The sequence below is a fragment of the Bacillus rossius genome, chromosome 2 (genome assembly GCF_032445375.1).
Source record: "Bacillus rossius redtenbacheri isolate Brsri chromosome 2, Brsri_v3, whole genome shotgun sequence".
Lineage (NCBI taxonomy): Eukaryota > Metazoa > Arthropoda > Insecta > Phasmatodea > Bacillidae > Bacillus > Bacillus rossius.
In genome coordinates this window covers 9,270,210-9,293,275 of record NC_086331.1, presented here as the reverse complement: position 1 = coordinate 9,293,275, position 23,066 = coordinate 9,270,210, and the positions used below count along the sequence as shown (strand labels likewise).

Below are 23,066 nucleotides of genomic sequence, written 5' to 3'. Positions count from 1 at the left end.
ACAGTTTCTATAACCTACCAACATTATTATGAACCTTATAGGCTAAAAATCCGCAAAATCCACAGTCATTTAATTGCTGTGACCACCATTTTTTCTTAAAGACATAATCATTTATAGGTTTTAACTAAAATATATGTCATCAATACTATCGTTGTGGATGCGATGGTTTTTATAATGATAATTTTATTACTCCATCTTAGCGGACCAGAAATCCACAAAATCCACAGTCATTTAATTTCAAGTGGAACAAATATGGCGCCAAATAGGCTCACGTTCTCAGAGGAACTGTTCTTCGCTCATCCACCCTCCCTCCAAAACAAGACAGGTGTATACTCTGAAACTTTTTTCAGTGACTACTGCTCGTGCTTGGAACACCCTACCCGAGTCCATCAAACTTCAAAATTCCCTTTCCATGTTAAAAAAAAAATTATTCATGTACTTGCAACGCTCCAAAGATACGGTTGGCTGTGGTCTCAGCAATCTGTGACTTAATATACGTGAATGTGTGTTAATGGGTGAATGAATTATTATAAGAAAATATAAAAGTATCTTAAAAATTGCATTATGTCTTGGGTATTCTTTCATTTAAATATTTCTCTCATAAAGTATTTTTAAACTTTAGATAGCATTAGACAGATTTTTTTAAAAATAATCAGTATATAATATCTTATACTTTAGGCAAATCATGTTTTTCTTATGTGCTGATTTGTTTTGTTGCTATTTTATATTTGCTAGTGATATTGTTAATTTAGTTTTCATTTAAATTCTATCTGTGTGTACTTTACGTTTTTCTTGGCTGTAGTTTTTATTATGCTTATCCATCATATGCCTACTAAGTAAAGATGTATGTGGTTAAGTGTAAGACAAGGGGTCTCGCCTTAACTTCGCCATTTAAAATAAGAAAATAAAATATATAAATAAATGCAGTTACACACATTCTTCCTGATCGTTACACTTCACGAAACGCCCTGGGAGTTAAAATCTTTTGGTTACGCTACTTTTCGTTACTCTCTGATGAATTAATCACCTCGACTAACTGTACCGGCTGTAAAAAAAGTTTCATTTCAAAACTTGTTTCCTTTATGAGACTACCGCCCTATGTTGAGTACGAATGAAAAGCATTACGATGATTATTACAAATTAATTATAGGGTAACACTAATGTAAGGTTACAAATAACGAAAATGATCAGTTTTGTTACATGTTGAGGCTTTTGAAACGTATCCATCTGTTTCAGGTAGTTCATGTTACGGTTTTGATGTTTTAAAGCATCCGGAAGTATTGTTTGCATGAGTATCCAGCTGCCATTGGAAAGAGCATTTACTGGCTACGGCATCCACCGTGACAGCGTCATTGTTCTTCGTGTAACTTCGCCCATGTTCGTTCTTGTCTCCCGAAGTTACAAGAAGTACAGAAATATTTCGTATTAAAAAAAAACACGCGGAGAAATGATTTTATTTGGCTGACGTTTTCATAATTTTACTATAAATTATTTTTACTCTAATGTTTTGTTAAGAAACTGATATCTAGATTGTAGACTCTCGTGGTTACACACACGAACTATTTTTTGGCTTCTGTGTTGAGGTTATGTCCGTTGTAACAACTGTACGCCCAAAGTTTCGGCATCCATTTTAGCATCCATCTACAAGCACCCTTAGAGATGGCTCCAACACGGCATGCTGCTCGGGCGTGGCTTCAACCCAGAAGCCAAAAGGTTGAAAAGTGTAGCTGGATCCTCATAGCGGCGCTAGTCGCGAGGAGCGACTGTTTGTTTCGTCAAACACTCGCGAAGCCAAGTGGAACATCAGCAGTGGTTTCTCATAGCAGCGCCTCTCTCGTCAAGAGACAACGTTAAGCTGCTTTTCAATTCGTGGGAGGAAATGTAAAGTAGGTCAACTTCTTCCCTCGCTCTCCCTTGAATTAAAAACGATTTTAAAAGCGTCTTTCAAATAATCATCAGCTGGTTCTTAAATGAACACAAAATGTTCCATTTTTCTCTCTCTTTACTTTATCATTTTAGTGTAAAAGTATATGAATGTTTCTGTAGAGTAGTATAGTGTTACGATTTTCCTGCGGGTTCGTAAAGGATAGCCCAACTAAGATTTTATTACACTACACAATTTTATTTATTGCCACTACTTATAAAATCGCAAATAATTAATTACACTTAAAGAAAGGTCTATTCCCCCAGTCACTCGTTCCACACACCTCGCTGGGCCGCACCTCTGGCGCAACTCTCGCCGCAGCACCCCTCGTGGTCCTCCGTCGCAGGACTCCGTCGTCACACTCCGCCGGCGCTGCTGACGCACTTCCCCTTCGCCGAGGATCCGCTCGACTCCTCGCTCGCAACTTCGCTCGAGACTCCGCCACGCCCGCGACTCTATCGCCCGGAAACTCCGCCGCGGGAAAACTCACGACTCCACTGAACTCACTCACTCCTTACCCTGGAACCCTCGTCCAAGGACTTCGCCACTCTGCCGCACCCGCGGCACTATCGCCCGGAAACTCCGCCGCGGGAGAACTCCCGACTGAACACTCTGAACTCTACTGACTCTACTGGCGTCCTCGGGCCTATATATAGGCCCCAGCGCGATTCCAGAACTCACGAGAGCGGCCGGGGCCTTTCGCGTCATCGCGAGCCGTCCCGACGGCAGAAATCTCTCGAAAACACGTGTCCGCGGCTCGCGCAACTCCCAGCTGTCCGGTGTCAGTAAAGGCAGGGCGCCGCGCGGGGAGTGGGGGGAAGGAGGGAGGAAAGCTACAATCCTTGTTATCTTCCAGGCGCGCGCGGCACATATCATATTGCGGCAGTCGCCAGCCAGGTCTGCACCTGCACGTGTCCCGGCCAATGTCACGTTCGTAACAATATAATAGTATGTACTGGCCCTGCTGCCGATGCGTTGAGCTGGAGCCTGTGTCCGACATTTAGTATTTTGTCACGGTGGCCATCTTGGATGACCTTGACACCGGCCACAATCTTAGAAACAATCATTTTGGATTATGACAATAACAACCACTATCGTGGATTCCGCCATCTTGGAATCCACCAATTTGTCATTTAGGACTTTACGCCATATTGACTTCCGCCAGCTTGGATTCTGCATACCAGCCGCCATCTTGATTTCATCTGCTGAATTCCGCCATTTTAGATTATAACATCACGTCCACCATCTGGTTTTCGGCTGCTGAAGGTTGCCATCTTGGATTATGGAATCCCACCATTTTTCTTCTGAGGTCGCCATCTTGGATGATGTAATGTTCGCCATCTTTGTTCCTGCTGTTTTCTCATAGAGTGTGCCAGCGTTTCTCTGTCTCATGCACTTAAGGTAAATGTTCCGATACCTACCAGTGTTATAGAAATATTAAATTATATTTTTTATACAAAATTCATTGGGAGTGAAGTGATTCGAACCATGATAGGTCAGACCTCTGGTATGGAAAACATAAGCCTTTGACCACTCAGCCATTGAGACAACTACCAGACTAAGTATTAAATAAGGTATATAAATAAAACTACACATATTCGGAATTGAATTTTTTAATTGAAGAAATAGTAGCAGCAATTGTTGGAGGCCAAGCCACTGTCTTTGTTTTCGATGCTTGCTACTAGAAGCACTAGTGTCGCATGTTGCACACATCGTCTGCTAGAGTGTGCTGCCGCCATACTGATTAATTTACCCAATAGTGTGCAGTAGTGTTGGTTACCAAACTATCGTAGTATCCGGAATCTTGTCGACCAACTTGTCGGTCATATTGTGAATATGTAATTATTAAACTAGAAATTCGGGGAAAATCTTAAAAATCATCAAAATCATCACTTATTAAAATATTTAATGATTACATCAATTACCGTCTTTGTTTCGTTTCTTGAATCATGAAAAAAGGAATTAAGATAATTTAAGCTTAAAAATATTTATTTAATTAATATGGTGAAATGTCCCCAAAGAACCTTAAAATCCTCATTCACAAGCCGTTAGTAGGCCGCAGATGTAATACTGACCACCATATTAAAAATATTTAATTATAAACCTAAAAATTCGAAAAGACATTCCAAAAAAATTAAAAAAATAAACTTATTATTATATTGATTTATTTTATCTATCATTATCCTTGGTTCTATACTTTGTAAGTGCTTAAAGTAAAAAACTTATAAATCATTTTGAAATACATTTCCCACTACCTTTCGTCAAGTTTATTAATCTTTATCACTATGAACAAGGTTTATGAGTAATAGGCTGCAAAATACAAGCATATAGGCCAATCGTATCCGAACCATGAGGTATATTTTGTGTATAATAAGTATGCAATACATCCAAAAAATACCAATGTCAGGCGTATAGGTCAGGCGACTCTGAATTTCAAGGCCTTCTTTTTCGATACATGACATAAATTATAACCAGGTAAAGTACAATGTCAGGCTTATAGGCCAACTGTATCCGAAATACAAGGCCTTCGTTTTCGATACTTGTCATATCATTCAAAAAAGCCATGCCCTATTTCAAGCACAAAAGACACGTGTCTCCAAATTGCTAGACCTACAGTATTAATATAATATATCAAAAACATATAGACCAACTAATTAGGCATGTTTTACACTTACTAAAAGACTACGAGAACCTCAAACATTAAAAATTAAGTTCTGACTAAATACTTGACTACGCAAATCCCTCTAGAACACACACTTGGGCACACATTCAACAAAAAGAACATACATTCAACAAAAAGGATACACATTTAACAAAAAAGACACACTTTTGTCATCTAGGACACATATTTGGACACACAACTGTAATTTTTCAAATCTTCGTCCATCGAATCCGCGGCTAGCCGCTCACGGCTGGCTTGAACTCACCGGCTGCTTAACTTAATCATCAGTGCTAACACGCGGGACGAAATTTTTATACTTGAATTTATATTTTCCACCTGGACGCTGGATGCGTTCCAGACTTGACCAGTGCAACTATTGCAATTAGCATTTAATACCGTCCGAAGACTTCCGGGGCACACTCTTTTCCTCACACACGGCACTTAACTTTATTTAGGGCTCACCGCCGAAGAGATTCATGTATGCATGCTACATAATTTGTTTAGGCCACCGCACCAGTGGTTTTATGTCTCGCCAACGTGCGACTTAGGGTTAGACGGTGTTATTGCACTTTCTCCCTGTATGTGTAACTACGTAAAACCACTTAACTACTGTTTCCACGTTAGCTGTTTTGTTGCCCATGTAATTGTACTGGTCAATGCAGCATGTCAGCGGTGGCTATTATCAAGAAAACCTCTAAGGCCAGAAGGCCCTCCATCTGTTAGCATTATCCATCCTAACACACCACAACCACATGACATCAATACATGTCACGACGAGCTCCGATTTCGGAAGTGGGACAGGCCATGTCCCAAGCAGCTCATGTACAAGGAATCACTGCGCAAAATATCCACTGTGCCAGATTCATCGCATTTATCCATCCATAATTAGTCAACCAACCAGGATAGCGTCCCCGGGTATCTATGTCAGGCAGTCACGCCCAGAGCAGAGTCTCTGCTCTACCTCCAGAATAACTCGCAGGCCCGTAACTAAAGTATTTGGTGCCCTCAGCAAAAATTAACATCATCATCAGCAACTTCTCGGCAGAAGATGGCATGTCGACAACACATTGGACATATATTAAACAATAAGGACACATATTTGGACACAACTTCTACGAAAAATACGTACATATGAACCCACAGTCATCTTCATGGATACTCATTATGTTTCAGTAGGCCACGAAAAAATTAGAATGCTTAATTATTATTTTTATTCACTCCAAAAATATAAGCAAATCTTTTGGTATCGTTGTACCAAAATATTATTATTTTTATTGTATGAATCTCACTTCTCTTAGGACTTCAAGTATAGAGGATATCTCATCCATGCGAGAATAGTCTCCTGCACATAGAGAATAAATCAAATGTGGATCTGCTGTAACTTCCATCTTCTTTACGCCTTTTCTGTCAATATTATGGAACTCTCTATAGTCTTCTGTTCACAACACCAGCTATCATTATTATCGTCGCTATCAGAATCTTCATCTAGATTACTGTAAAAACTCAAAATCTTTGGCGTCAAAGCTTTTTCATCGTCTACAAGCATCCTTTCTAAGTGTCGATCTATTTTTTTTTTTTTTTTCAAATATCGGAAAATTTACTTGAAATAGGCTTGAATTTATCCTCACTTTTCACGGTAGTAATACTTCCATTGTCTTCAGTCTTCCTTAAAAATTCAACGTCCTTCAGTTCAAGTTCCTTGTCGAGATCAGGAGAGCTACGAAAACATCGCGTCCAAGACGAGGAAGATTATTTTCTTCGTGCAGCACACGCTTCTTTAGAAGTAGCTCCATCCTGACCCTTATATTGTCACAGCAACAATACGACGGAGTTGCAGGTCTAGAAAAACATCTGTCGCCATAGTAACGCGGCTAGGCCACGATCGGCTTACCGGTAATCCAAACCGAACCTAAGCTCTGAAAAGCGGAAATAAGACGTCTGTGTCGCGAGAAACCCAGCTCACGTTTGTATAATGGAATACGAGGAAAGTGTTCGGAACTGGAAAGTATAATACTTTGTTGGAAAAGGAACTTTATTTGCTTAGCAACATCTCGTGTGAACGTTTTCGCTTTCTTCACAGCTCTGACTGGTAGTTGGGCGGTTTGATGCTCTCCCAGTTATGCCAAACATCTCGGTGACAGTAGAGATGCGCGTTAGATTACCTGCGTGAGAAGGAACCTTGCATATTGCATCGCCTGTCCAGAATGGCTAGGTTGAATTCTGTGAGAAAGTTAGTATTTAGTCGTCGCGTTTTAAAAATACTCATTTAACTAATAGCCTGAAAAATTAAAAAAAAAATAGATTTACAAGAAGAAGAATAATTTTAAATCTGACTGAATATATCAAGAACATCAATGTTGGTATAAAATATTCAATAAGTATCACATTAAATTATGTTAGTCTCTGATTCATGGCAATCGCAATTATGCCGAGGGTCAGTGAAGAGTATCTATGAGTCTGTGTATGTAGCCTATATAAGATCGATAACTTTAAGGATATTGTATCCAATCAGCGCTATGATATGTCCATAATTATTATAAAAAACACCACTAACACTTTTCCGCGTGAACGCTGACTGTTTAGCCCCAGAAATGCTGGGGACTAAGGTTGCTTAAAATGAATACTAAATAAGGTGATTACAAGAAAATTATTTTATCTTATGAATAGGGTAACCAATTCATTTGCCCCTCCATAACTAGCACATCTAGGTAATAGTTTTGGAAACCTATAAATCAAAGGAATACTACTACATGAAATGTCTGGTTTGGGAAATGTCACTCGTTTGGGTTACAAACCCACAGTGGAGTCCATGAGGGCAGTGCACTGTCCCCATTACAGTTTTTAATATACAAGTTTGAAATAATTAAGTGATCGGGAGAACTCAACACAGTTAACTTCAATGATTACAGCTCGACTTGTGGAGGAACAGAAGACAAGATGCAGATAAGACTTGATGCATGGCAGGCCAAATTCCCAAAATTCAACCTCAAGTTCGGCTTGACTAAGACGATGGTGTTGGCAGTGAACAGAGATGGCTGACCTGCAAGAATCAGTCTAGCTTATAACCTGCTAAAGAATTTTGAGAGTTTGGCCTACCTTGGCAGTACTGAAACTTGCACCCTCGCAACGAGAGATACGTGGAGACTGCAGGCATTGCAGTTGAAGTTACCAAGACCAAGATGGACCAACTAAGTAAAGAGGAGGTGGAAAAGGAAGAAGGTACTGAAGTACCTCTTATAGACAGTCAGCAAATCAAAAATAATGTGGTTCAAACATGGGATAAGAATGGAGCCCTCGACAACATCCCGAATGTCCTTGGAAAGAGGAGATGGAAAAGGAAGAAGGTACTTAAGTACCTCTTATAGACAGTCAGCAATTCCAAACTAATGTGGTTCAGACATGGGATGAGAATGGAGCCCACGACAACATCCCGAATGTCCTTGGAAAGAGAGGTGGAACGAATTTGACCAGTTGGAAAACCTAGAAACTGCTGGATGTGCGTGGTGAAGTCAGACATTGCAGCTAGGGAAAGGTCACTGGATGATATCGTGGGGAACAAGTGTGTATGAATAGAGGAGAGAGAATGAGTCTTGTCCACAATACCAGGGTAACTGAAACTTTAAACCAATAACGATGACTTCTAGTATAATGTACCTCCAACTCCTTGATTATAGTACATTAATATATGTATACTGCTTCTGGTCAACTTCTAAAAATATGGAAGATGATTTTCTATTCAATGGGACAGAAACCATATGAACAAACTGTTCGGCCAAGTGTTTTCCATGAAAAAGCTGTGGCATAACGCCTTGCAGATATGCAACCCGCTAGCTCTCCAGCTTGTGGGTGCAGTATAAATTAAAAATTCCAATGCTGAGTCGCTGGAACGATATGCATTATCTCCAAACTGATTCAATGTACAGCAGCGAGAGTTAATTGCCAGCAATTAACTCAGCCTTAAACAACTAAACTATCTTCAAAAGCAGCAAGGAAGGACACCAGGAGAAATCTAAATCAGAATATCCAGACATATTTGAAACCAAAACCTCCTGAATGACATTCGTAAAGATTTATTACTGTAATACTTCAGGCGTTTGGCCTTGTTCCATATCCCGTTTGTTTATGGATTATTATTTTAACAATTCTGTTATTAGCTATTTGGATAGATGCTGGACACTGGTAAAACTCAGATTTAAATTGAACTAACAATTTTTAATATCCATTTTGGGACACTTTAACATACCTATATTAAATGAAATAATGTTATTTCATTATATTACAATTGCTTCAATATTCATTTCGGGATCATTTAATATTTTCTTCAGGAGTTAAGTAACAGTCCTTGCTAGGTAGTATATGTATATCCTGGACTTGGATTTACATCAGGTATTAATTGACTTAAAATTTTTGCAAATCAAAGACTTGTGTTGACAACTTTACTTGATTAAACATTTGTCAACTGACGCTCCAAGATACTTAAGTTAATTTTGTGATTTGCAGCTTTTTATAAAATAATAAAATAATTTTAAAGGAGGCTACATTTCCATTTTTTTTTCACGTTTTGAAATGATACAAAGACCAATGGTTTCATAAATTCAGTTATATTTAAGCTGAAGTCATGATTTCGATTCTTAATATTCAAAATAACAATAATAGACTGCCATGATCTAAATCAGTAGACGGCGTGCTAGCCCACAATACTGAATGAAGACTGGCCGTGAAGCAAAGAATTCGGGCTCTGATTCTATCCTCTACGCATTAAATGAAAGCTCGGAAACTGGAACAGTAAAAACAATGTATAAGTGAAAGGCGCTTAAGTCCTATGAGGTAGAGCAGAACCCATTGCACAGAGAAGCCATGCAGTTTAAAAAGAAAAACGGTACTACACAAGGCATGAGGAAAAACCGAAACTTTAATGGAGAATTTCGGATGAATTTTTGTCCACTACCAAATTATGTGGGTAGTTACGAAGTAAAAACATGGCCCAAGTTGTGAAGACACGAAGTTTTTGAAGAGTAATCCAGGTAAAAAAAAAAAAAGCCAGTCATGGGAACTGTCAACATAAGAGAAAACTTAAAACTTTGTTTTAATGTGTAATATGACATCATTTCTACGTCAAATGCAGGTAAGAAAATGATTTTGGTATTATATCAGTACGATGTCAGCATGATATAATTTATCCTTACATCATTTTTTAGTCACAACAGATGTCAGTGGTATGTAAAAATTACGGAAAAATTCATTACCTAGCTATGACTTACCAGTGATGTCAGACCTTGTTCACGTATTCACGTGGTCAAATTAACTTCACTTACTGCTACTACAGCATGTCGGTGATGCGAACTCACAAGATTTTACCCATCCAAAAAAAGAGTCCAACACGCACATGATACAGTCGAGTATATACAATGTATTAGTGTTTATATGCGTATACATGTACACAGGCCGCTGCGATTCGCCAGTTTGGCGCAACACGTCACTAGCATGTCGGTGACGCGAACCCATACGTTTTACCCCTACCAAAAATCGCCCAACGCGGCTAAATAAGTTTTCACTTAAAAAAAAAAAATAACATTATTCACTACAATAATTATTGGTCCACACCAGTGGACCACAACCCGTATTGCAGACGAACTCACAGAGTTTAATGATGACACTCACGCAAGTGACGTGAAGAAATGTCTGACGGGAAGAAAATTGCCACTAGGAGGCGGGGTGGAGCGTAACTAATTTACGCCCAGGAGAGAGGGGGCGGAATGTAAGTGGCTAAAATGTAATTACTAAACTCGTTTTTCCCAAGATATTACCATTAGTGGTTGCGCGGGCTCTCCCGTCCAGAGAGGGTCCGGAGGGGGAGTGCAGCCAGCCTGCGCAGTAATATTACAAGTAGCTGATGGTGGGGAGGTACTTTCTGGCGGCGAATGAGGATCAACTAAGGGTTGGCCGAACTGTAGAGAGCCGCCGGGGAGAGACGAGAGAACAGTTGCACAGTCGGGCAGAAAAGTGACCCGTGCTCCGGCAAATAACTTCATGTCCCGGCCAAAATTTACCATTGGAGTTTCTTCGGTGACTCACGAAGGCCTGTCTAATAACTGAGCCTTTTTTTTTTAATATCCACGCCAGATTGTTTATAATAAGTCTATAGCAAAACAAAACTTGCTGCGTTTAATTATTTGGTAATTATTTTTTTTTTAAATACCAGTGAAGACATTCTTGGAACTCAGTGTGATTTATCTAGTTTTATCACACCCGATGGTTGTTGGGATTGAAGAAACCTGAAACTACTTCTACCCATAAATGTCCTAAAATTATGAAAATGCTCTCAATGCTCACTGGGAAAAACTAATTTGAAAGACTGGATGTTTCGATTAAACAAAAAGTAATCCAATGGAACTGAAATAACCACTGTTGTTCAAAGCAGAAAAAAAAGTATTCACTCACAAATGGTAACGGGAACAATAGCAACGGAATCTAGCATCGGAAAATTCATTACCTTTGCTCGGGAGTTGGAAAAGCACGTGGCCCGAATGCGAAATCAATAGCAATCAAGGCAGCGGGGGTGCGCTTCGGGCACAAAGCCGCCGGAACAGTCGCTGGCACGGCGCGATGACGTCACGACCCGCACAGACAGCGGGGCGCAGATAAGAGTGACAATGGCGCGGGCTTCAAGGCGCGCAGACACGCAGCACCCTTTGCCCTGTGCCCCGGAGACCTGGAGCCAGTTCTAGGTCGCCAGAACCTCGCAGGCGACCAAGTCGACGTGATGGTGCCTCTCTGTCTCGGCAGCAACTCAGGGTGGTCACAATAGGAAGAGACCCGTCTAGCAATTTTCGTGGGGTGATGTCAGATTCGAGCCGAGGTTCTGCAGGAGTCTTGCCACTGCAACAAGAGTCTAGTGTGTCGGGGCTTGTCGAAGTATGCGTGATCCAACACAGTAGATCAATTCATGATATGCTTCCCAAGTGTTTCCTTCCTACTTCGACCTGTCACAATCGTGGGGCGAGAATCACTGGCTCCAGCCCAGGCCTCAGTGTGCATCACACTTGGGAGCAGTCGAGTCAAGTCGAGTTGCAGTCGAGTCAAGTCGAGTTGCAGTCGTTCCTGTCGTCAAAATGGCAGCGCGAGTCTTGTAGATCCTCACTTCTTGACACTTGTCTTGTTGGCCCCTTGATACTGCCACGAGGATCAATCGTATACAATCTGACTTGGTTGGGCGTGAACGGCCACTAGCCAGTGGTTCATTACACATCTAGATCTTTCCATGTCACGTCAAGTAAACCTACGTCCAATACATTTTCGCTTGACCTGAAGGCTCAGTGTTGACGGTCCCATGAACGCTTAGTTTTTCTGTCAGTTTACCATGTACGGCATCAAGAATGAACGATTAACTGAAGCGACTGCGTAGTTCCCTCCGGCGAGACCACTAGTACTCGGCCGACTTCAGTCTCCTCCGTCAGCTGTGAGTTGGCTCAGTCCCCTCCGTCAGCTGTCAGTTGGCTCAGTCCCCTCCGTCAGCTGTCAGTTAGCTCAGTCCCCTCCGTCAGCTGTCAGTTTGCTCAGTCCCCTCTGTCAGCTGTCAGTTAGCTCAGTCCCCTCCGTCAGCTGTCAGTTGACTCAGTCCCCTCCGTCAGCTGTCAGTTGGCTCAGTCCCCTCCGTCAGCTGTCAGTTGACTCAGTCCCCTCCATCAGCTGTCAGTTGGCTCAGTCCCCTCCGTCAGCTGTCAGTTGACTCAGTCCCCTCCGTCAGCTGTCAGTTGGCTCAGTCCCCTCCGTCAGCTGTCAGTTGGCTCAGTCCCCTCCGTCAGCTGTCAGTGGGCTCAGTCCCCTCCGTCAGCTGTCAGTTGGCTCAGTCCCCTCCGTCAGCTGTCAGTTGGCTCAGTCCCCTCCGTCAGCTGTCAGTTGACTCAGTCCCCTCCATCAGCTGTCAGTTGGCTCAGTCCCCTCCGTCAGCTGTCAGTTGGCTCAGTCCCCTCCGTCAGCTGTCAGTTGACTCAGTCCCCTCCGTCAGCTGTCAGTTGGCTCAGTCCCCTCCGTCAGCTGTCAGTTGGCTCAGTCCCCTCCGTCAGCTGTCAGTGGGCTCAGTTCCGTCAGTCGAGTGGGGAAGTTCCCGATGGCCGCATCGACAAAAGAGAGCCTTGATTTCATACAAATTTTTTTACATACGCCGTTGCAGTTTTGCACTCTCGTGGAATAAATTCAAAAATGCTATATATATATATATATATATATATATATATATGTATATATATATATGTATATATATATATATAAGAGAATGTATGTGTGTATGTATGTTCACCTAAAACTCGAGAACCGTTAGCCCAATTGATATGAAACTTTGCACACATATAAAGGGCAACATGACCACTCCGACGAACATAGTTACGTTAGTGCCGGATAGGTGGCGCTGGTGACAGTGATTTTTATCTTTTGAACCATAGGTCGAATTAATATTAAATTTTGTATATATGCATGTGGCAGCATTGGAACACCAACTAATATGGTTACACTGGTAACTGATTGATGGCGTTAGTGCCGTTTAGTTAAGTTTTGATTCACAGATCCAATTCATTTGAATATCACTATGTATAACAAAAGAACAACAGAATTAAAATAAACAATGGGTAACCACAACAATTGTTTTCTGATGTTCGATATTAATTGGATAGCGAAGCTTATTTTATTTAACAGCTTATTTAACAGGTTATTTTTGCAATGACACGCCGAAAACGATCATCAATAGGCCAAGACAGCCAAGCTGCTAGAAGGATGAGACTGACACGAGAATCAGAAAGTGATGAAATACGAGCCCTACGAAATGAAAAGAAACAGACAAACAAGGGCATCAGAATCTCAAGAAGATCATCAAAATCGTTTAATTTCAAATCAACAACGTACAAATGAATTACGCTCTAGAGAGACAGACAGAGAGAGAAAATTATACGTAATGAAAATAATCGTATTGCACTATCTCAGGCAAGAGCAAACGAAAATAATGATCAACGACAACAAAGAATTGCAAATAATCGTTTAAGAAATTTAATACGACGTAACATGCCATTATTTGATTGTCTCGCTTTTAATTACAATAACACCGTTGACTTCAGTCAACATGCTGAATGTATTATTGGTCCAATGAATAAAATTTTATAGATTGTAATGCGTTGAAATTCAGCGGTGAAGCACCGGGATTATGTTGTTCAAACGGTAAGATTATGTTGCCAATATTACGCTCACCACCAGAACCTTTATTATCATTGTTTTCTGGTGTATCACAAAATTCAAAGCATTTCTTAACAAACATTCGTAAATACAATTTATGACGTCTTTTGGTGCAAACACTATCGTACATGATAATTTTATGTCAACATTCAAAATTCATGGACAAATTTACCATCGATGTGGTTCATTATTGCCATTACCCGATGAAGAACACAAATTTCTTCAAATTTAATTTAATGGGAGATGATGAACAACAAATCGATCAACTTTGCAACTACAATCCTGGTACAAAACGATAAATTGTTGCCTCCTTGCAAATAATATTTCATGAACACAATCAGTTAATTCAGTTGTTTAAAACAGCAAACGAGAATATGCCAGTTGACGATTATCGCATTATTATTAGATGTGATAAAAGACCTATTGGACAACATGGAAGACGATTTAATGCACCAACAATAAATGAGGTGGCTTTAGTAATGGTTGTAGAAGAGTTTGAAGCATGTGGCATTATTTTACACCGTCGCAACACGATTCAACGAGTATCAGAAACACATCGCTCATACGACGCATTACAGTACCCGGTATCTTTTGGGAGGGTGAAGATGGATATCACTTCAACATAAAGCAGGTAAATCCAATTAAAAGAGAAGAAAAAATAATAAAGTTTCTGCAATGAATTTTTATTCATACCGTTTAATGATCCGGCAAGGGACACAAAACCACATTCTGCAATTTCGTCAATTATTTCATCAATTCGTTGTAGACATGTATACAAAAATTGAAAGCGAACGCCTTCTTTTCATTCGTTTGAATAAAAAAAAGGTTGCGCACAGACGACTACATACACTTACGCGATGCAATCGCCAACGATGGGAATGTTACTGATATAGGAAAAACGGTCATTCTCCCAGCAACATTTCCTAGCAGCCCAAGACATATGCACGAGTACGCTCAAGATGCCATGACGTACGTGAGATCTTGCGGCCGTCCAGATCTATTTATTACGTTTATATGTAATCCAAATTGGGATGACATAAATAAATTATTAATGCTAGGTCAAAAATCAATTGACCATCATGATTTAACTGCCAGAATTTTTAAACAAAAATTAACAAAATTGATGGATTTAAGAGTTAAGCATTATATTTTCGGAGAAACTCGCTGCTCGATGTACTCCATCGAAAGGCAAAAAAGAGGACTTCAACGACCACACATACTTATTTAGTTGAAAAACAAAATAACACCAGATCAAATTGATGATGTTTTAAGTGCAAAAATACGAAATCAACAAGATGATCCTGTATTATTTTACATTATTATCAAAAATATGGTGCATGGTCCATGTAGTGTTCTCAATCCATAATCACCATGTATGGTTTGATGGTAAATGTAGTAAAAGGTATCCATGAGCTTTACATCATGACACAATTTCAGGCAATGATGGATATCCACAATACAGACGTCGTAAACCCGACGCTGGTGGACTCACAGCAACAATCAAAATTAAAAATTTTGATTATGAGATCGATAACCAATGGATTGTTCCCTATTCGCTATTGCTTTCAAAAATATTCAATGCGCATATCAATGTAGAATACTGCAACACCGTAAAAAGCATAAAATACATTTGTAAGTTTGTAACCATAGGTAGTGATATGGCTGTATTTGGAATTTCAAATCTAAACACACAATTTGATGAAGTCACGCAATATCAAATGGGCAGATACATAAGTAGCAACGAAGCAGTGTGGCGTATTTTCAGCTTTCCAATTCATAATCGTCATCCAACAGTTGTTCATCTCAGTGTTCACCTTTTAAAATTGACGTGTTCATTTTACAACGGAAAGTGCAGTACAGCGAGCACTTAATCCACCAGATACAATATTGACTGATTTCTTTAAATTGTGCGAAGAAGATAATTTTTCCATATATATATATATATATATATATATATATACACTCAGTGGTGCGCGCCAGTACACATAACACAGGTCGACAGTAATGCACACGACATATACCAAAACATATCTTAGTAATACGCGTCTTCAGTCCCTGTACATCAGTGCTGTGCATATGTGAATCGAATGTGTGTATGCAGTAAAAAGTGAGTATAAAATATATTAATATTTTCATATGGATATATAGTTTGAATAACGAAGAAAACGGAGTCTTTGTAGCAATATAACCTAAAAATTAAGAACATTATTATTTATTTTTTTAATATCTACAATTACTATGCAATGCGTATCTTATAGTAATTTAGGAGTTATTTTTTTCGTAAAAATTGCGAAAAAGTCTCTGATTTTTATCAAAAATTAATTTGGATATCCAAAAATAACAATTGTTTGTTTATTGTTTTAAGTTTTCACTTCTGTCGGCAGTCCTCATGACTGCTTTGGATTTTTTTTTACTTTCTTTGTTCTGCCTTCAGAGAGAAAATTATGTTTCATAGAGCTGTAATATGTAGACATAAAAAATACAAAGTTACTACCAATAATAAGAAAATCATGCCCCAACTAATCGATTATAACAAAACAATAAAATAAAAAATTGTAGCGGGCTCACTCACTACAGATGTGTCCATGAAGTTTAGGAACACTATCGTCACAGAGAAAACTAAACTACCACACACATGAACTATCAATCACCATTATATTATAACTTATCAACAGATAACAGATAACACTTAACATATTGTAAACCTTTAGTTACAGGACAACATTATTAAGTCCTTGAGTGTTGTCGTATTGATACCTATACGAGCAGAGTGTAGAACATGGGGATTAAGATTCACAATTTCCTGACGGCTTGAAGTCTTGTGCACGACACTGCGACCGAAATTCTCCATAGGCTTTATTAGTTTTCAAAGTCAAATGATTCTATATTTTATTTAAAAGCTTGCGAAGAGTATCTCCCGCTCATTGTGTCCTGGGATTTGAACAGGTGTGGAGGGAGTTATTATGGACGCCGATACATCCTGGGTATACCTTCTGTGAATGTTTCCTGCAATGGGTTCCCCTGTGCGATGCTGTGGTGTCAGGAGTTGCTGTTTTTCCTGTATTAACTGTTCTTGTTGCAACTGTCTCATCGTTGTCAGCCTTTTGTGTCCGTCCGTGCTTACATTTTAAATAACTAACCTTCCACGGGATTAATGTGTGTAGTTAAAACTGGTAAAAGTTGACATCAGCTGATATTGGCTTCATCCTTGTTGTCGATTCCTAGGGTTATTTTTATGACAACTAATGTAAGCCAGCAATGGCGTATGTCCTAGATATTATGTTAAATAGATCCTGAGTATGTTCTAGATGTGTTGGGCAGTAATGAGTTGGGTTTGTTGCAAGTACATCCCCTGTCGCTTCCAAATAAAGGATGGACCTTCCACCATCTAAATTTGTTTGGTAGCCAAACGTTTTACTCTTCCCTTGTCACCCAACTTGTTCTCGTGTGGTAAGAGCCATGCTGGCTCTATGAGCATGCCGTGCCTCTGACGCCAGCCTTGTGACTTGCATTACATTGGAGCCTGATTGATCGCGAAATACGTGAATTGGGAACCTGATTGCTGGTAATATGCATGATTTGGAAGCCTGATTGATCGTGAAATACATGGCTTGGGAACCTGATTGCTTGTAGTATGCATGACTTGAGTGTCTGATTGATCGTGAAATACACGACTTGGGAGCCTGATTGCTCGTGACGTTGATCTGAATTTATGACTTTTTTTTTCAAATTAGTCGCGTTTGTCTTTGATTCAGTCCCCTAATTAGTGATGACCATTTTTGTTGCTACGCTGGTTTGCTTATGCTTTAATCTAGGCGTGTTATTTTTAAGAACATGAATATGTAACTTGTATTTTTGTGTATTCTTATTTCTATAGTTATTCTTGAAATAATTTTTAAAATAAAAATTGCACGTATGAATACTAAAATGAATTTCCTAATGTACTTGTTCGTTTCAAAGAAATGAAAATTTATGTTTTATAATTTTTGTTTAGCAGAATATTGCTTCCATGATAAATCAAGAATTAAAACGTGGATTCCTCAGCTGTCGTGGATTTCAGCATACAAGTTGAGGACTACTGCTTATGTCCTGGAACAGAACAGGGTTTACATAGAAATATATGTTTTGTAGTTACTATTACCACAACTGAACCTATACGCACTTGTTTCTACACCGCATTTGCGCTCAATACCTTCAAATAAAAAAAAGTGTAGGGGCCTATTTCTCGAATAAACAACTGTGTGATTTTTTTTTTCAAATTTAAGGATTAGACGACACTAAATATATACATAGAGACACGTGACTGGATCTTTCAGAAAAGAGAGGGGGGATAATGCTTGTTCAGCCAGAATTCTGGTGGTGCGAGAATTTGATTTGTGGCAATTCTGAAAAAGTAGGAGGGTCTTCTCGCTGGCCCTCTGTCTCGGGCGAAATTAGGAATATTTCCAGGAATATATATTTTTTATAGGTCGGTACGACAGCTACGTAACAATTTATTAGCCTATATCAATTATAAAACATTTTCAGATGATTTCTAATTTTTACACGACAAGGCGTAAACAATATATTTTCCAACTTTCAGGCTTTTCCACGGCTCGTTATTGACTGACGCTATAGCTCATAAGCGCTGGCAAGAAATAATATATGGTCTCGTAATGCAAGCGACTTCAACTCATTCAAATCCCCAAATGACCTGTATCTACACCGTATTTACTACCGATTTAAGTAAAATATTTAAAAATTAATAATTAAGGGGAATGATATCAAAACTATTTATATTTTTAATTTTTAATTTTTAAAATAGTTTGCACGAATATACAGAATTTTACAGAAAATGTAGTACTCAAAAAAGATAGCTGTGAGTGCTACTAATCTGATTTGTCTCTACGTGCAGTAATGTTGCCCTACGTGCCAATAACCTCCCGTTGATTTGTTATATGTAGATTATAGATGACATGACTAACAGCCAATTTCACCACGAACGATTTAGATTTTAAGCTGTGCTTAAGAACACTTAAGCGAAATTTTAAACAAATTGTATTTGACCAAAAAGTTACACAATTTTAAGATACTTACCCAGAGTTTAACTTAAACTTGCCTCATTTTGTGCGTTAAACTTTTTACCTGAAGTTTAGCAGACAGCAAAATGGCCGCACACAATGGTGTCAGCTGATATTTGACTATGCAAAGAATATACGTAAATAACCTCAAATTTTTAACGAGAGTAAATTAAATATGATTTGGATGATAACGGGTTTAATAAGAATTTTTAACCGAAAAAAAAAGATTGTGCTAAAAATAGTAAACTCTGTTGTGTTTCCATCAAACAAATGTCGCACACATAATTTTTTTTTACGACGTAATTTCAATATACCTGTGTGCCGTTGTTATCAAATCGTAAGATGATATCGAATTCCTATATAAATACAATAACTTATTTGTGAATAATGTCATGTATAACCACATAGATAATATCTATTTTTTGATGTGGCTATCTTTATTCCCTTTTCGTTTGTTTGAAACAAACCAGGACCTTTATAAATCTATTTTTACTTCTTGCAATCACTTCAAATTCTTCACTTAACTCTCGCCACATGATAATATATTTTATAAGTACCTAAACTACGTGTGTGACTAATTTGTCAATAATTTATCAGTACACAATTACGCTTTCTAAATATTTTACAGAGATTAATGCAAACTATTTGAACATTTTCATGATTGGTGTATTTCATAAATAATTAACAATTTTTTATTACTACCAATAAATAGCAACATATTAAATTGAAAACATGATTATACAATTTAACTAAAGAAATAAATATAGCTCAAAAGCAAGTTATTGATAGAATTATATTTCACATATTACTGTATCAAGCACATCCAAATTTTCCACGCACGTTTAAACACATCGCTAAGACATTTTCTTAATTTTCTTAAGCAAGGTTTACGGTTTCGTTCAACTAAAATGACGTAACATAAATACCTATAGCATTATTTCTGCAGTAAATATTTTAGTTCTATAATTAAAAAAGAGTTTTTTCTCTCTTGTCTAAATTTTGCTTTTCTTGAGTTGATTCATGTTTTAATTTTTCCACTTCTTTGTAAGCTCTTTATCATCAACAGGACGACTCAAATTGGTGGATGTTAATTCACTTTAAGGGGTTAAACACCAAAAAAGTCAGAGTCATAACCTTTATAACGAAATATACTCAGTGGAATGCTAAAATCAGCATCGGAGCAGGGCTCAGAGCAATGCTTGGGATGGCTGCAACTAATTTTTCAGTTGCCCGCATTTCTAAAATTTTCCCTACACGAAGTCATACAAGTTGTTAAGAATTAAAATAAAACTAAGGGCACTATTTAGAACAAAATAGAAAAGTACGCATTTTTTTTTGGAAAATAAGTAAATAAAAATACACTAATTGAGGTACCCGAATGCATTTCCCTAAGTTCCTCATTTGCCAAGTTAAAAATTGAAAAGAAATAAAGTGAATCTATATGTGAAAATTTAGTTTATAAGAACACAAATAATTGCAAATAATAAAATGAATGTTTAAAAAAGTGTAATATTTATTTCGCTTATGAAAATTTTTTACTTACAAATATAACCATTTTGAACCTAAAACAAACGATAAATAATCTTAAAGCTAAGCTTAAAATCATGTGGTAAATTTAAGCGAAGCTTACTTACCTTAAGTTTAACCTCGCTGTGGGGAAGTTGTTCCTGAGTAGGAGGAATATGAAACGGAGTTTAATTACACTTAAGATTTTTTCAACCCAGCTGTTTTAAAACAAAACTTATTTTGCAATAGGTTTTGTTTTGGATTTTCAGTACGTGATTTTGGTCTGTCACAACTTAAAATGTAGCTCTGGTTGGTTACATTTTTAATTTTTTTGGTTTTATTATTTTATTTTGACTTTACCTGTGATAGACAACGCGTGTTTATGAAGCAACAAATCTCAAGGAAACGAGAAAATAAGTGCAATTCATGTAGAAGGAAGCCTCTAATACCTGCCAGGAGTGATCTTAGTGAATCTCGATAAACCCATGTCCTACAGGTTGAGAATCTAAGTGGTAAATATTTTGTGGTTCGAGTAACACTGATTCACACCAATGCACAGCAACTGGGAACGAATGGCTATTAATGTGAACTTTTAAAATGCTCTTATCAATGTCATGCGGTTGGGAGAGATACAACGTATTGTCTCTGCAAGCTGTATTAATACTTACGGAGATCTGAAATAAAGATCGCAGGCTTTAGCGGCGTGTGTCTGAAGCAGCTCGGCTTCTGGGTTGTCCAAGGCAGATACATCACCGAAGTTTCGGTCGACATTGCAGTCGCCATATTCAGAGTAGCGGCACCTACTGAGGTTATTACAAGTTATTTTGCATTTAATACTCTGAAATACTAGTAGCCTGAACCTAAAATGGCGGGCACAGTTCCTAACCCACTGTGCAGTTCTAGAGCATGCGTGGACGTTGTCACAGCTGCGTGGGCGCATCGACAGAGCGGGATGCAGAACCACTGTAGCAGTGAAAAATATCACAGTAAAAAAAATACAGGAAACTATCCAAACAGTCTCCAATCGATTTAATATAATTTATTGGACATACGCCATTGCATTTTTTTTTCACTGTTTGCTATGGGAAAAATTCATAAAAGCAAAATAAGAAATAAAAATGAGAACATAAACCCACAGAAAACCAGCCTAAATCAGCTGATGTCAAACAGATGGACACAACAATGAACCTGAACAGGAATTATGGACAACATAACGACCACAGCACAGACGAACACATTTAAACTTAAATATCAGACAGCACAAGAATTCCGTGGAGGGAATTTAGTCTTGTTTTCTGCGGGTTTATGTTCTCAATTTTATTTCTTATTTTGCTCTTATGAATTTTCCCCATGACAAAACGGTGCAAAACTGCAATGGCGTATGTCCGAGAAATTGTATAAAATCAAAATTCGCCATTGTGTGAATAATTTGAAGTCTTCAATTGAATATTTAAAAAAAAATTACTAGCTGTTCTAATGTCCTAAAATAACAGCTTTTGTTGTAATACAGATTGTTTCCCAGGCGAAGCAATTCTACTCTTCGTTCCCGGCTCTTTTTCCTTGCTCTCCCAGAACCCGTCTTGTTCCGACAGTTGGAGCGTGGCAAATGTCTCTCCAGTTTGCGTTACGTTACAGTGAGCATAACTTACGCTCCCGCGTATCGTGACGACTAAAGCCTTGACCCGTGTGTTCGGGCTACAACTTTATCCCAGTCCTTTCGGGCTACAACTTTATCCCAGTACTTTCGGGCTACACCGTTATCCCAGCCCTTTCGAGCTATAACTTTATCCCAGTCCTTTCGGGCTACACCTTCAGGCTACAACTTTATCCCAGTCCTTTCGGGCTACACCTTTATCCCAGCCCTTTCGGGCTACAACTTTATCCCAGTTCTTTCGGGCTACACCTTTATCCCAGTCCTTTCGGGCTACACCTTTATCCCAGCCCTTTCGGGCTACAACTTTATCCCAGTCCTTTCGGGCTAAAAGTTTATCCCAGTCCTTTTGGGCTACACCTTTATCCCAGCCTTTTCGGGCTACAACCTTATCCCAGTCCTTTCGGGCTACACCTTTATCCCAGTCCTTTCGGGCTACTTCTTTATCCCAGCCTTTTCGGGCTACAACCTCATCCCAGTCCTTTCGGGATACACCTTTATCCCAGTCCTTTCGGGCTACACCTTTATCCCAGCCCTTTCGGGCTACACCTTTTTCCCAGCCTTTTCGGGCTACAACCTTATCCCAGTCCTTTCGGGATACACCTTTATCCCAGTCCTTTCGGGCTACACCTTTATCCCAGCCCTTTCGGGCTACACCTTTATCCCAGTCATTTCGGGCTACACCTTTATCCCAGTCATTTCGGGCTACAACTTTATCCCAGTCCTTTCGGGCTGCACCTTTATCCCAGTCCTTTGTCCTTTCTGAAGCCTCTCTCCCCTCGCCGTGTTGCCCGTCAGCGGTCGTCCACGCATCGCTGTGTTCGTCGCTTTGCTAACCACAACAAAGGCTTTACTTAAATACAATCCCCCTGCGACGCTACGCTGCTAATAACTACTGTTATTTTCAACCGGTAAGTTAACGGCAAGATCAAGCACGCATTGTCATTAAAATAGTGCGAAAACCTTCCTAATGTGGAAGTAAGTACTATTGTTGTAAAGAAAATTCTACGTTACAAGCCAAATTGTTGTGATATCAAAGAA

General features: G+C 38.9%; 1 protein-coding gene across 1 annotated transcript in view; it reads right to left on the bottom strand.

Annotated features, from left to right (window-relative positions):
• Positions 1–23,066, bottom strand: part of LOC134529905 (uncharacterized) — a 95,067-nt gene that overhangs the window by 68,078 nt on the left and 3,923 nt on the right. The gene's annotated exons all lie outside the window — the stretch shown is intronic.